General features: G+C 41.9%; 1 protein-coding gene across 3 annotated transcripts in view; it reads right to left on the bottom strand.

Annotated features, from left to right (window-relative positions):
* The window catches only part of LOC126259224 (protein GDAP2 homolog), a 1,081,164-nt gene extending 1,075,009 nt beyond the window's left edge, over positions 1–6,155 (bottom strand). For 2 of the 3 annotated variants that reach the window (XM_049955836.1, XM_049955838.1), the window contains exon 1: positions 6,025–6,155. The gene's annotated coding sequence lies outside the window, so the exon portion shown is untranslated. The remainder of the gene's footprint in view (positions 1–6,024) is intronic. The other variant, XM_049955837.1, reaches the window with a different exon arrangement.
* Positions 6,156–14,962: the final 8,807 nt, after the last annotated feature.

The raw sequence follows: 14,962 nt of genomic DNA, 5'->3' as shown, positions 1-14,962 counted from the left end.
CTAATCAAATACCAATAAACTATACATAACAACATTCCTGTTTGCTAACGTTTCACTATTGCTAAATTTCTATAATCATCATCATTTTCTTTGGGCCTTTGTCCCACGTCAATGCAGGGTCGGTCTTGTTACTGTGGATGTGGCTATGTTAGTGTCAGAGAGTGGCCAGATGCCCTTCTGTCACCACCCCGTACCCCCCAGAACGGAATTAGTGTACCAGCCGTCTGTGTCTAGTGTAAGCCATGAAATAGTGGGAACGATTTCAAATGTCTGAGAATCGTTTAACTGAGGCGTTGGCATGGGGAACCAGCCTGGTATTCACCTAGTGGGATGTGAAAACCCGCCTAAAAACCACATGCAGGCCGTCGTCTTTAATCCGCCAGGCGGATTCGATGCGGGGCCAGCGCGCCTACCCTCGGTAAACCTGGCGGGTTATTGGTAAATTTCTGTATTACAAATAATTAAAAAAAGCATCATCATTACATTATCATGACGTTTTTCCTTTTATTACACATATACCAGATGGCGTTCTTGTAGGTACATAAAAAGCGTGAGTATTTGAAAGCAATGTTGTGTTAAAATTTCAAAGCAATCCCTGAAGAATTTTCGAAGATTTGAGATTTTGAAGAAACGAACATCTACATTTGTGCTTATATAGATAAATGTTCCTAATCGCAAATCTCTGAAACAGTCCTGTAACAGCGTCACAAAAAAGCCCTTTGCTTGCAAAGAACGAGGTAGAAGATTTTATTTCTTTATATTGAGTATGTAGTTGAATGTTGAATCCAGCCAGGTTTTCAACCTCCAAAACTATCAGGACAACTTTATGTGACCAAAAAACCAAGTAATTTTGGCTCTTTTTTCTTGTTTTCGCCTATTACTCGGAATCTGTGCATTCTACTGAAAATGTTACCCATGTCAAGAGGAAAGAGCATGAAATTTTGCGTCGAATGCCCTATTGAACTGTAAAAATAAGTGCAGCTGTTTGTCCGCAATCTGTTGTCAAACTTCGTGCATTTTTACCAGCTGAGCTAACAAGTCGGCTATTCCGAATAAAAAATGTCAAGTTATCGAAGTTGTAGAGCACGAAATTTAATCTTACAAAAAGGCATCTAGTTTCCCATTGTAGGCGCTGTCAACAGTTCATAAACTTGAAAGTCAAAGTAATTCCATTTTTTTTTTTTTTTTTTTTTTTTGTAAGTCAAAATGATCTCTAGGCAAACGAAAAAAAGTGTGTTGCTTTGTCACACCCTGTGATTTCTGCACTAAGGCCACGGTCATTTCTATCTTCACTATTCATTGGGCTCAGTACATTCAGGTACAAAAGTTTCGATGAAGGCTTATTGTCAATGCTCTTAGTGCAACTGGATTCGCAGCTCCAATAATGGAAGCTTCCGTATTTGAGACGTCCTAAGCTGGACGACCTGAGCATCCTAATATAACCAGTGGAGGATTCATCCAGCTCATCTCTGATAACGCCGATTTTAACATCTGCGCGATGGAAGAGTTGAATACTTTCCATTCCACGGGAGGAATCATGGCAGTCTCTCCCTGCACTGAACATTGATCGCGAATGTACAACTTCTGAATTTTTGTCTACGCAAGTGATGCTTCGCAAAGTGGAACAAAGTCTTCTGAAAGTTCTCGTCGTTTAAAGACACCAGGTTTTTCATCAGATACCATTTTTGATGAAGATACAAATGCTGCAGTCGCACAGGAGAAGTATCTCCCAAATAGGAGCAACAGGAACCACTTAATTTTTGTGCTCATGAGGTAATTTGAGGATGGAGGTATTCAAATGCTACAGGCAGTAGAAGATGCGGATTCATTAATTGTGGAAATGGCTATTTCCCAAGCTGCTGAGTCTGACAGTGTAGCAATCGTAAGCGACGACATTGGCGTGCTCGTTCTCCTAACTGGTCGAGGAAACAACCTGTACTTGCATACAGCGGGAAGAGGGAAATCAGCAGGTGGGTCCCACTCGAGTAATTCTTTCAATTTACGATACTGCATTTGCCCTTTTCAGTCATGTCTTCACAGGATATGGTACCACATCCTCTTTTTTGGCTAAGAAAAAGGGAAATTGCTACACCTTGTGGCGCAACAGCCACACCTCAAAGTGCACGCTGCTGAATTCGTTAAACCCCCAGCGTCTCAAAACTTAATGGCACAGGCAAGAGAACAGCTGATGTTAGCACTGCATGGGAATTCCAACTGCGCGACTCTGGACGAGCTCAGGTACGAGCTTTTTGTAAAGTCTGTCCCGAGAAAATCTTCCAAACATGAAGGGCTACCGCCAACATCGGACGCAGCAAGGTGGCACTCATTCCGATCATCTCCTCAAGTGCAATCTTGGCTGGGGAGCAAAACTGATCCATGGCATTAGGACTGGAAGAAAAGCTCATCAGGCTTGTTTCCCTTGACGATGACGAAAGCTGCGGCACCACACACACTACTGAAGATGGTTTCCAGTGCACGCAAAACAGGATGCCCAGCAGCATGTAGATGATAAAAATCTGGGCTGAACTGCTCCTCGACGTGCAAACACCGTTGTGGCTTATCCTGCAAGAACGCCGCAGAAATTGGGCCCGACAAGGACGAGGAAGAGGTGGAAAATACCTACCAGGACGAGGAAATTGGTGAAAGTGCCGCAACGGATCCTGAAGATTGGATGCTGGACCGAGACCTGTCGCAGTCTCCCACGATGGAATTGAAATTTGATAAAATGTTAATTTCTGATATTCAAATCTTTTTTAATGTTGTCAGTCCTTTTATTTGTTCATTTGTACAAATTTTGATATTACTCACGCGTAAATATACAGTGGCCGTTACTACGTACTTGGTTTTCATTTTAACAACCGACTCTTACCAATTAAGGTATGGATAAAAACGAATGAAAGTATACATAATGAAGAAAATTAAAAAGATTTACACAGAGAACACGTAAGCGCTCATTTAAGCAGTCTCCCCACAGGAAATTTCATTTCATTGAATAACTATGACTTAATGAAAAACAACAAAAGGGAATTATTTTGGCTTTCAAGTGAATGGATGCTTAATTGTGCCTGAAACTGAAAAACTAGATGATTTTGTAACACGAAATCTCATGCCCTAGAACTTTGATAACTTGACATTTTTTTTCATTTGGAGTAGCCGTTTTTGAACTACAGGCGATGGGGCCGACTTTTTAGCCAAGTTGGTAGAAATGAACGAACTTTGACAACTGATTGCGACACCGACGTTTGCGTCATTCGACACAAAACTTAATACTCTTTCATTTTGGTAAGGGTAACATTTTAGTACATTGCACAGTTTCCGAGTAATGGGCAAAAACCTGAAAAAAGTGCCAAAATATCTTGGTTTTTTGGAGGTCTAAAATTTGGATTCAACATCTCTTAACTATATACACAAGATAAAAGAATAAAATCTTCTACCTCGTTGGACTAAAAGTTTTTGACTGAATGCTTTGAAATTTTGACACACCGTTGCAACGTAATACGTGTGTGTTTGTATATACCTATTGTTTAATATATGTTATATTTTATAAATTTGATAGTAGGGAAACGTTGTTACCAAAAATCTCAATTATATATGAATTTCTTAAATTATACATAGAATTAAAGAAATAGGCGACTAAAACACGCCTTTATTAGAATGCAACATTGCGTCAAAATTTTAAAGCAATCGGTCACGAACTTTCGCACATACATGATTCTGAAAAAACGAACATTTACATTTTTATTTACATAGGTTTATTAATCAATCTTTCTGACAACATGTAAAATTTGTGCTCTCTCTGACACACGTTCTGTTATGACGCATCAGAAAATACTTCCAGGTACCTTAGACAAGCCTGACTCCGGAAGACTTTTCAGTTAACAAAAAAATTTATTGCGGACCAAATTTAGACAGGAACGTCCTGTAAATATGTGCACTTCAGTTTCGTTCTTTTGTGCCAATAAATGGTATATGCGTTTAAGAGGAATGGAAAAGCCGAAAGCATTACCTAAAGCAATACAAAAAAGGGCTTCTATTTTCGAGGGCTTGTCTTCTCTTTTACTCTCTGGCATTTTCGTGTTTGTCACCAGGGCAATCTTTGCTTATCTCGTAGCGTCTACGATAACTAACAGCAAGACAAGCTTCGCACCAAATGAATTGTTCACGTCTTCATTCTCACTGCTTTCGCCAAAACGTGCGCTGTCTCCAACGAAATCGAAACACATTAATATGTACGCCCTGCAATGATACAGGTGGAGCGTAGTCAAGTACTTTGTCATCGTCATTCAGCTAATGTTACCGAATGGACGTAGGTCAGTTGACTACTGAACACAAAGACTTAGTAAAGAGCGAGATAACGGCGCCCACTTTACCCAAACAACGATAGATTCAATAGAACTGTCCATATAACAAGGTAAACACTCGGAGATCAACTTCAAAAACTTACAAGCTCTAGTGACACTGTACTCAAATGTTTAATTCACTCACAGGAAAACTATTGAAGATTTTTAACACTCTGAGCACCTAAAATAAGAATGCGAACATATGTATTTTAATGTTTCGCAGACGTCGATGTGGTACGAACTTATGTCTCTATGCCGACATTACAGTAAAGGTATCTCTTTATGTCTTGCTTAGAAAGTTTTACAGCATTTAGCGAAGTTACTGACAGAAGAAAGAGTCAAATGCGTATCAGATTTTTGACATAAACAACACTGTTATTCCTGGTTTACAATTTAAATTCTCAAGCCGTCATGCGAGACCCATTCAAATCGCAACTTACCAAACTAAAACTCACGTAACAATTATTTTCTCTAACCGTGACACACAACCGCAAAGTGTGGGTTGGGTTGATTTGGGGGAAGAGACCAAACACGCAAAGTGTGTTCAGAGGTAACATGTGCAAGAGACTGATTCAAGAGGTTATGCTAAATACACTTATTTCGTAAAAGTAACATTTTTTTGAAATAGCTGCACATAACACTGGAATTCAAAACGTATGCGTAACTCCCAGTGCAGATTTAATCTACATTATTTTGACACAGCTTTATTTCAGTTCACTTTTTGTGGAAACAAGCGTTTTCGTTCATGAACGCAGTCCATAACAAAATATTCACGGTGTGTAGAAACTAAAATCATTGTGAATTTGCTCTCGTGCTTTTCGTTCGTGTTGGTCCTCGCGCTTTTTTTAGAGTCCAGTTGCTTCAGAAATGAGAAAAAACAAACGGTCAAACAGATTTTAACACAAATCACACTATATTTGTCCCCTGAAACTATTTCGCAGTAAAATGCGGTAGCGAAAACAGTAAATAAATGACCTGATACCGTAGCCTTGCAACTCAGAGCCGCACATGAACATCATTTACCCACTAAAATTACTACATTTTGAAGGAATGAATGAGCGGAATGTATAAATAGAAAATATCATTAGAAGTTATACACGTGCAAATCGTGGGGGCGTGGTTGCTAATCAGTGGAAACATGGCTAATCCACCTAAAAGATCAGCGACTTTTCAGATATACTTACGTAGGTGTCATTACTGCGTGCAAATGAATATTTCGTAAAGTGTGACTACATTGAACACGTATTGTTTCATTAAAAAATAAAAATCAATCTGCATTCATAAATGTATTTAATATTTGTATTTTTTTGGGACTAGACATATTATTATAGACGCATACTGTCTTTTAGATGTTTCAACATCGACGGAGTCATGGAAGTTTTTTTAAACGGCTGCGAAGATAAATCACGCAAGGAATAATTTGCAAAATGACTTTAGTATCGTGACTTGTTGAAGTGTCAATGAATTAGCAGTAAGAAAGGTGACGCTTTGGCTAGATCTCAGAATTATTCTAATTTTCTAGTGACCACGCTGGTACAGAACATACACTATAGGAAAAATTTTAGGCGTGGTACGTTACAGAAATTGCGGCTCTCACTGATCACAGTCTATCAAGGCTGTAGTTTTAGAGTAAAAATTAATCGTACGGTGGGCGTCAGAGCATGAAAAGCGAAGTGTCACTTACCGTCTCCGTTGTCCGCAATCCAGACCGGCGTTCCCTGAATTTTCAGTTTCGTGCAAGCGCACGAGACACACGACGCGCACTCAACACAGCACTCCAAACCACTGCCTGCCTACGACTGATAGCTTCCGAAGCTTACCGGAAGATGGCAGCTCAACAAACCCGCGCATGCGCCGTCGTCCCGCGTAACAGTAAAGAGCGCGTTTGAAGCGCACGCAAAGCAGAAGTCATACAAATTTAGAATTGGCGCTGTAAATAAATCAGATTCTTTACTTGCGCACAGCGTATTTCTTTGCGCACGTACAAAGAATTGTACCTACAGGCATATAAGAATATGGATGGGTTTCTTTCGAATCATTGGAAGAATAGTGGAACATAACCAGCCTATTAGATTTGGAAAAGAGCGAACAATCTTCCTGTCTGAATGACAGCGATCAATTCCCAAAATTTAATGACACATAGATTTTAAGCGTTAATTCACTGTCAGGATAGCAATGTCATTTGTGTTCAAATGTGTTCTTCTGTTGCTTTTAGGGAGCCTTACAACAGGATAGAGTATAGCGTGACATAGGGCGTGTTCAATAGACGAACTACTATCGCAGTGAGAGTAATGAGCTGATCTGAAGACGATTTGCTAAAAAGAAACAGCATTACATTGTGGTATCGAAGGAGAACAAATATTCTTTTAAAACTGAAATGTGATCAAGTGTGCAAAATAGATTCTCGAGGGGGATTTGCACCCAATTTATTCAACGAAATGATATGAATGTAGTAAAACCGGTGCAGTAAGATTGAGAAATTACTGGAGATTAAGCAATATGTATATCCGTCGAACTACAAATGCCGAACGAAACGGATCATACGAAGTGAAAGCACGTTGGATGATACCGAAGCCACAGTACAGGAAAACATTCAAAGCAATCTCTGTGGGATAGAAATTGCTGACTTAAACTGTCTATTCATTTTTCGCGATATCGGTTGGTAAGGCGGTTAAGAGAATGGATTCGAGAGGAGCAAGATTCAAATCGCAGTGCCGTCTTCAAGATTCAGATTTACGTCGTTGCTCTAAACTGCCAAAAGCAAATGGTACGATAGTCCATCCTTTAACAATCCTAAGATTGTACTCCGTCTCTAAAGATCTCGTTGTAGACCGACAAAATATGGTATGAAGTTTTAATCTTAAGTGAAGTCGTTAAGCGGAACAAATCATCTATGCAGCCGTCTAGTGACCATAATGGCGCCGGAAGAGAAGATGAGAGAGAGGAGGAGGAGGAGATTAGTGTTTAACGTCCCGTCGACAACGAGGTCATTAGAGACGGAGCGCAAGCTCGGATGAAAGGAGGATGGGGAAGGAAATGGGCCGTGCCCTTTCAAAGGAACCATCCCGGCATTTGCCTGAAGCGATTTAGGGATGAGAGAGAGAAAGCAGAAATACTGCCTTGGTGTTCCGAAATTGCTTCGCGCAAAAGATGATAATATGGTTCCTCCTTTCAGACTAATTTTGAGACAAGAATGAAAAATCGACTAAAACTGCTCGAGAGCAGAACGGCAACTGGATCAGATATTTGTGAGGTTTTGTTGAGATTATGCAAAAAAACTTGCTCGCTTTCCAGCAGTAGTTTATCATAGGTTGCTGGAGTAGCAAAGGTTACTTACCGATGCCTAAAAAAAAGCGCAGTTCATCTCTGTTTTCAAGAAAGGGTGCCTGACAGATGCGCGTAGTTGTAGACCTTTATCGCTGACGCCAATCTGCTGTAGAATTATCGAACATGTACTGCGCTCTTGCAATATGACGAAAATATCTTCTATAAATACGACATGGCTTCTATAAAGAAAGATACTGCGAAACACAGCTCGCTCTCTTCGTCCATGAAATACAGGATATCGTATACGAAGACGCCCAAGTTGGTATCGTGTTCCTTGACTTCCGGAAGACATTCGATACAGTTCTGCACTGCAGTTCAGTGTACGAAATATTAGCTTATAGAGTATCGGAACAGATTTGTGGCTGGAATCAGGACTTTCTTGCAGACACAGTTCAACATTCTGTTAATAACGGAACAGATAGTAAATATAGCGAGAGTGAATAAAATTATGGAAACACTAAAAACACAACATATTAGCATGCCTAATAGTATGTAGTAAAACCGTTAGCGTTCACTTTCCTGTCGTCTCGGAATGGATAAAAACAGGGTTTGTGTGGTTTCAAGGGACTCTTATACCATTCTTCCCGAAAAATAGCGCCAAACTCAAGTAACGTTGGTGGAGGTGGATAGCGACCACTCATCCTTTTCTACGTGGATAACGACCAATCATTCTTCTCAACAATGTAGACCACAGAGACTCATAATTTTAAGATCTGGTTACTGGTTGGCAGGGGAGATGCGACAGTTCATCCTGGTGCTCGCAAAACCAGTCCTGGAAGATGCGAGCTGTCCTCTTGGAACTCAGCATCCCCATAGGGGAACAAACAATGTACCATGGAATTGACCTGGCCAGCCAAAATGGTCACCCAATTCTTGACAGTAATGTGATCTTGCAGAGTATCCAAGAGGCCCATGAAATACCATGACGTGGCTGTCCAACTCACCATCGAACCCCCGCCATGTTTCACTGTTGGAACGCAGACTCGTTCACAATTCAGGAACAGCGTGGAACAAGACTCATCTGACCAAATAACTTTCCTCCATTGCTCCACAGTCCAGGTTTTATGGCTTCAAAACCACGTTTTCCTGTTACGGGCATTTGCACCACTGAAGAGTGGCTTTGAAAGTCCACCTCCCTCTGCAGTTCCTTGCCTATTGAGCTACACTACGTGGCCAAAAGTATCCGGACAACCCGTAAAACATATGTTTTTCATACTGGGTGCATTGTGCTGCCACCTACTGCCAGGTATTACATATCAGCGACCTCAATAGTCATTAGACATTGTGAGAGAGCAGAATGGGGCGCACCGCGGAACTCATGGACTTTGAACGTGGTCAGGTGATTGGGTGTCACTTGTATCATACATCTGTACGCGAGAGTTCCGCACTCTTAAATATCCCTAGGTCCACTGTTTCCGATGTGGCAGTGAAATGGAAACGTGGAGGGACACGTACAGCACAAAAGCGTACAGGCCGACCTCGTCTGTTGACTCACAGAGACCGTCGACAATTGAAGAGGGTCGTAATGTGTAATAGGCAGATATCTATCCAGATCGTCACACAGGAATTCCAAACTGCATCAGGATCCACTGCTATACTATGACAGTTAGGCGGGAGGTGAGAAAAGTTGGATTTGATGGTCGAGCGGCTGCTCATAAGCCACACATCACGCCGGTAAATGCTAAACGACGCCTCGCTTAATGTAAGAAGCGTAAACATTGGACGATCGAACAGCGAAAAACGTTGTGTGAAGTGACGAACCACGGTGCACAATGTGGCGTTCCGATGGCAGGGTGTGGATACTGCGAATGCCCAGTTAACGTCAACTGCCAGCGTGTGCAGTGGCAACGGTAAAATTCGGAGGCGGTGGTGTTATGATGTGGTCGTGTTTTTCCTGGAGAGGGCTAAAAAATGGCTCTGAGCACTATGGGACTTAACATCTGTGGTCATCAGTCCCCTAGAAATAAGAACTACTTAAACCTAACCAACCTAAGGACATCACACACATCCATGCCCGAGGCAGGATTCGAACCTGCGACCGTAGCTGTCGCGCGGTTCCGGACTGAGCGCCTAGAACCGCTAGACCACCGCGGCCGGTCCTGGAGAGGGCTTGCACCCCTTGTTTTGTGTGGCAGTATCACAGCACAGGCCTACATTGATGTTTTAAGCACCTTATTGCTTCCCACTGTTGAACAATTCGGGGATGGCGATTGCATCTTTCAACACGATCGAGCACCTGTTCATAACGCAGGGTCTGTGGCGGAGTGGTTACACGGCAATAACATCCCTGTAATGGATTGGCCTTCACGGAGTCCTGACCTGAATACTACAGAACACCTTTGGGACGTTTTGGAACACCGACTTCGTGCCAGGCCTCACCGACCGACATCAATACCTCTCCTCAGTGCAGCACTCCGTGAAGAATGGGCTGCCGTTCCCCAAGAAACCTTTCAGGACCTGACTGAACGTATGTATGCGAGAGTGGAAGCTGTCATCAAGGCTAAGGGTGGGCCAACACCATATTGAATTCCAGCGTTACCGATGGAGGGTGCCACGAAGTTGTAAGTCATTTTCAGCCCGGTGTCCGGATACTTTTGATCACATAGTGTATCTTCGCGTTGTTTTGATGCTGACAGGTTTCGCGTGTGCGGTATTCAGATCTGCAGAGGGTTTTGCAGCCGTCATCCTCCTATTTTTCGTCACTATCCTCTTCAGTGACCGTCCGTCATGATCACTCAGCATGCACACGCGCACACTTTCGTCCGCGTTGTGGCTTAGCGGATGATGCTTCTCCGCCTTCCCTGTATGCGATGTAAGTCTTCGATACGGTGCCTCTTGAAACACTAAACTCTTTGGTTTCCTTGGTTACGGAAGCACCAATTGTAAGAGCACCAACAATTTTCCCACGTACGAATTCTCTTGGCGCCTACGTAATGCACTCACCACTACACATAACACTGTTATGACAACGACTGACACTGCAACGTACTGACGCGGCGTTCGTGAGCAGACACAAGAGCGCAACCTGTAGGCGTGGCAAGCACCTCCATTTTTGTTCAAAAGTGCATTTCTCACGGTGTTCCCATACTTTTGTCCAGTCTTAGTGGATGCAGATACAGAGCTGTAGCTAAAATCCTGCTCCGCAGATTATTAAAGGAGATAGTTTTATTCGAACGATGTGGCTATTAGACCTCTAGATCTGTGGTCGTCAAACTGCGGCCTGCGGGCAGCGAGTGGTCCGAACCAAGTATTCGTGCGGCCCGCGGTAATCAGCCGCATTTTATAATAACATGTATCTAACAACTAACAGCAGAATCCACAAATATCAACTAACGTTGCAAAGTGGGCACGTCATTTTGATTTTGTAAGTTATAAATGCGAGTGTCAGAGAGAAGCCAAGTTATGTCACTGTTAAACAATCTTTGGTCTTGTTGTGGCACAGTCTTTGCTTCTGCGCTGTCTGATACATTCGTGGTTGGAATGTGGTGGGTGGCCGACGTATTCAGTAGTGCTGTGTTGACTTGTGATGGTATCTGTTAGATGAGCAAAGACGTATTGTAAACGACAGCAAGGATGAGTGTGATGTATATACTGGAAAGCGAAGGGAATATAAATTTTAAATAATATTATTGTTTCTGAGGAGAAGGTAAGACTGCAGCACTGCACCGTTAATTTGTGAATAATTATTATCAGCTAGTTAATTTGCTCAGAGCTGAGAGAAAGACCACCCCGCTTCCCTGAATCATGCATTGACTTATCAGTTGATTAAGCTGTTTGATTTTTATAGAACTTCTCTGATAACATTGTGTCCTTTTCAAATCGTTGTTCAGTTTGTTAAGCGTGGTATTGTTCAGACCAGTGTTATGTGTGAAGATCACACGAAGCTTTACTCTGTATTTTTGAATACGTACTTCATTCTAAAATCATTGTCTTGGAATATCATTTCATAGGAATAGTTACTTTCCCCATCGCCGGCCGGAATGGCCGAGCGGTTCTAGGCGCTACAGTCTGGAACAGCGCGACCGCTACGGTCGCAGGTTCAAATCCTGCCTCGGGCATGGGTGTGTGTGATGTCCTTGGGTTAGTTAGGTTTAAGTAGTTCTAAGTTCTAGGGGACTGATGACCTCAGATGTTAAGTACCATAGTGCTCAGAGCCATTTGAACTTTCCCCATCCCACTGTCTAAAGAAGGTTCATCATTACGCATTAGCACATTGCACCACTTGGTAAGCAACAGTTTGAATATTTATTTTGAAATAGAAACCTAGCTTAGCCGCTGCCTGTTTGCTGTTTGCAGTTTTGCTTTCGAGAAATCTGCAACAATGGGTCAAGACGTGAGTAAGAAAATTTTGATTAGGGCTTCAATTCCGCGTTTTATATGAAAACTATTTGTATTCAAAGAGTTACAGTTCAATTCGGATTAGATTCTGTTTAGACCAATGTTAATATACGAGTTTAAGTTGAGACACAGTAACATTTAATGATGTGCTTAATTTTAATTCGACGTTGGTGAACTCGGCTCTGAGATAAGTAAAGTTAGGCGCCTACCTCAGGGACAGAGGTGTAAGTAGCACGGGATTAGTTGATTGGGGAAATGTTTTATTGTTTGTCTTCCAGTACTGGCGACTCATGGGCATGAGCTAGTCTTACCAATCTGCTACTATGGTACAAACTTTGAGAACGAAATAACAAGGATTCGTAACTGTCCATTACAAAGACAGTCATCTCGTATTCCTTTTTTTTAGTAAGGTTTGTGAAACTGGCCATAGACGGATAATCGGGTCGACCGACCGCCATGTGATCTGCCACTGGCGTCGTTGGATGCGGTATGTGGGGCCTTGTATTCGGCACACCGCTCACACGGTCGTTGTCGAGTTTCTTGACCTTGGAACCGCTACTTCTCGATCAAATAGCTCTTCAGCTGGTCTCAAGAAGCTGAGTGCACCCCGTTTCTTCACACTAAGGAAAAACTCTCAGACAGTGCCAGGAAACGAACCACATGGTAGTCAGCCGCGATGACCTCTCAGCTAATGAGGCGGGCGAAACATGTAAATTTAATTATAAGTACAATTACTGTTATTAATCGATTAATCATCCTCTCACACTGACAACAAGACAACACTTGAGGCAATTTCAGCGCCACACCTCTGGGGTCGCTGAGGTTAGCTCCAAACATGAACAGATAGCAGTCGGCAAATTGTGTTCTTTCTTAATGCTACCGACTCTTACTGGTAAGTACTTGGGGACCGAAGGCCATCTTCTCGCGCTTTTACTACAGTTTTACTATTGGCGACTCATAACACAATTTATGCACGTTACCAATTAATAAGGGCGCAGGTCGAACACAGAAAGAACTTAGACCCAGGATACGTCGGTATAACAGTTGTAAATTGTGGTAGTAGTGTTGGGAAAGCACCGGAGCTCCAAACGCTGATAGAAAGCACTGCTGCTAAAATCGTTATAGGCACTGAAAGATGGCTAAAGCCGGAGATAAATTCAACTGAAATTTTTGCGAAGACCTAATGGTATTAAAAAAAAGATAGACTAAACACAGTTGGCGGTGGCGTGTTGCTGTTAGAAGTAGTTTGTCTTGTAGCGAAATTGAAATAGACAGTTCCTGTGAGTTAGTATTGGCAGGGATCATTCTTGGAAACCGGAACAAAATAATAATTGGATCCTTTTACCGACCTTCCAACTCCGATCATACAATTGCCTAAAGGTTAAAATAAAACTTGAGTTTAATTTCAAACACATACCCGACTCATACAACTATAGTTGGTGGTGACTTCAATTTACCCTTGATATGTTGGCGAAAATACGTGTTTAAATCCGGAAGTACGCATAAAACATTGCCCGCAATTGTGCTAAAGCATTCTCTGAAAATTATTTCGAGCAGTTAGTTCATGAGTCCACGCGAAATAGTAAACGTTTGTGAAAACACACTTGACCTCTTAGCAACAAATAATTCTGAGCCAATGACGACCATTAAACGGATACTTGGATTAATGAACACAGGGTTGTCGTAGCTAGACTGAATATTGCAACCTCCAAATCATCCAAAAATAAAAGAAAGATGTACCTATTCGAAATATCAGATAAAATTCACTAGACAATCTCCACTCCTTCCAAATTAAAGTATCGACAGAAATTGAGAAATTTATACCAAATGAACTAATAAACGATGGAGCTGATCCCCCTTGGTACACAAAATGGGTCAGATCACTGTTGCAGAAACAACGAAAAAGTATACCAAATTTAAACGAAAGCAAAATCTCCAAGATATACAGAAGCTCGAAATTTAGCACGGACTTCAATGCGAGATGCTTATAATAGTTTCCACAACAAAACTTTGTCTCGAAACGCGGCAGAAAATACAAAGGGATTCTGGTCGTATGTAAAGTATGCTAGCAGAAAGACACAGTCAATGCCTTCTCTGCATGATAGCAATGGAAACACCATCGACGACAATGCTGCCAAAGTGGAATTACAAAAGATACACTTCGGAAATTCCTTCACTAAAGACGACGAAGTAAATATTCCAGATTTCGAATCATGAACAGCTGCCAACTTCAGTAACGTAGAAGCAGATATCCTCGCGTAGTGAAGCAACATAAATCACTTAATAAAAGCAAGTTTTCCGGTCCATAATGTATACCAATTAGGTTCCTTTAAGAGTATGATGATGCAATAGCTTCGTACTCCAGTCATATACAACCGCTCGCTCGACGAAAGATCCGTACCCAAAGACTGGAAAGTTGCACAGGTCACACCAGTATTCAAGAAAGGCAAGTAATCCACTAAATTGCAGGCCCACATCATTAATGTCGATATGCAGCAGGATTTTAAAACATATATTGTGTTCAAACATTACGAATTACCTCGAAGAGAACGGTCTATTTACACACAGTCAAAACGGGTTTAGAAAACATCGTTTTTGTAAACACAACTAGCTCTTTAGTCACACTAAGTGTTGAGTGCTATTGACAAGGGATTTCAAATTGATTCCGTATTTCTAGATTTCCACTGTATCACACAAGTGGCCGATAGTGTAACTGCGTGCTTATGGTTCAAATGGCTCTGAGAACTATGGGACTTAACATCTGAGGTCATCAGTCCCATAGAACTTAGAACTACTTAAACCTAACTAACCTAAGGACATCACACACATCCATGCATGAGGCAGGATTCGAAACTGCGACCGTAGCGGTCGCGCGGTTCCAGACTGAAGCGCCTAGAACCGCTCGGCCACACCGGCCGGCTGCGTGCTTATGGAATATCGTCTCAGTTATATGACTG

Source organism: Schistocerca nitens, chromosome 5 (genome assembly GCF_023898315.1).
Source record: "Schistocerca nitens isolate TAMUIC-IGC-003100 chromosome 5, iqSchNite1.1, whole genome shotgun sequence".
Lineage (NCBI taxonomy): Eukaryota > Metazoa > Arthropoda > Insecta > Orthoptera > Acrididae > Schistocerca > Schistocerca nitens.
The sequence above is the reverse complement of the archived record's forward strand: the minus strand, read 5'-3'. Positions and strand labels throughout refer to the sequence as shown.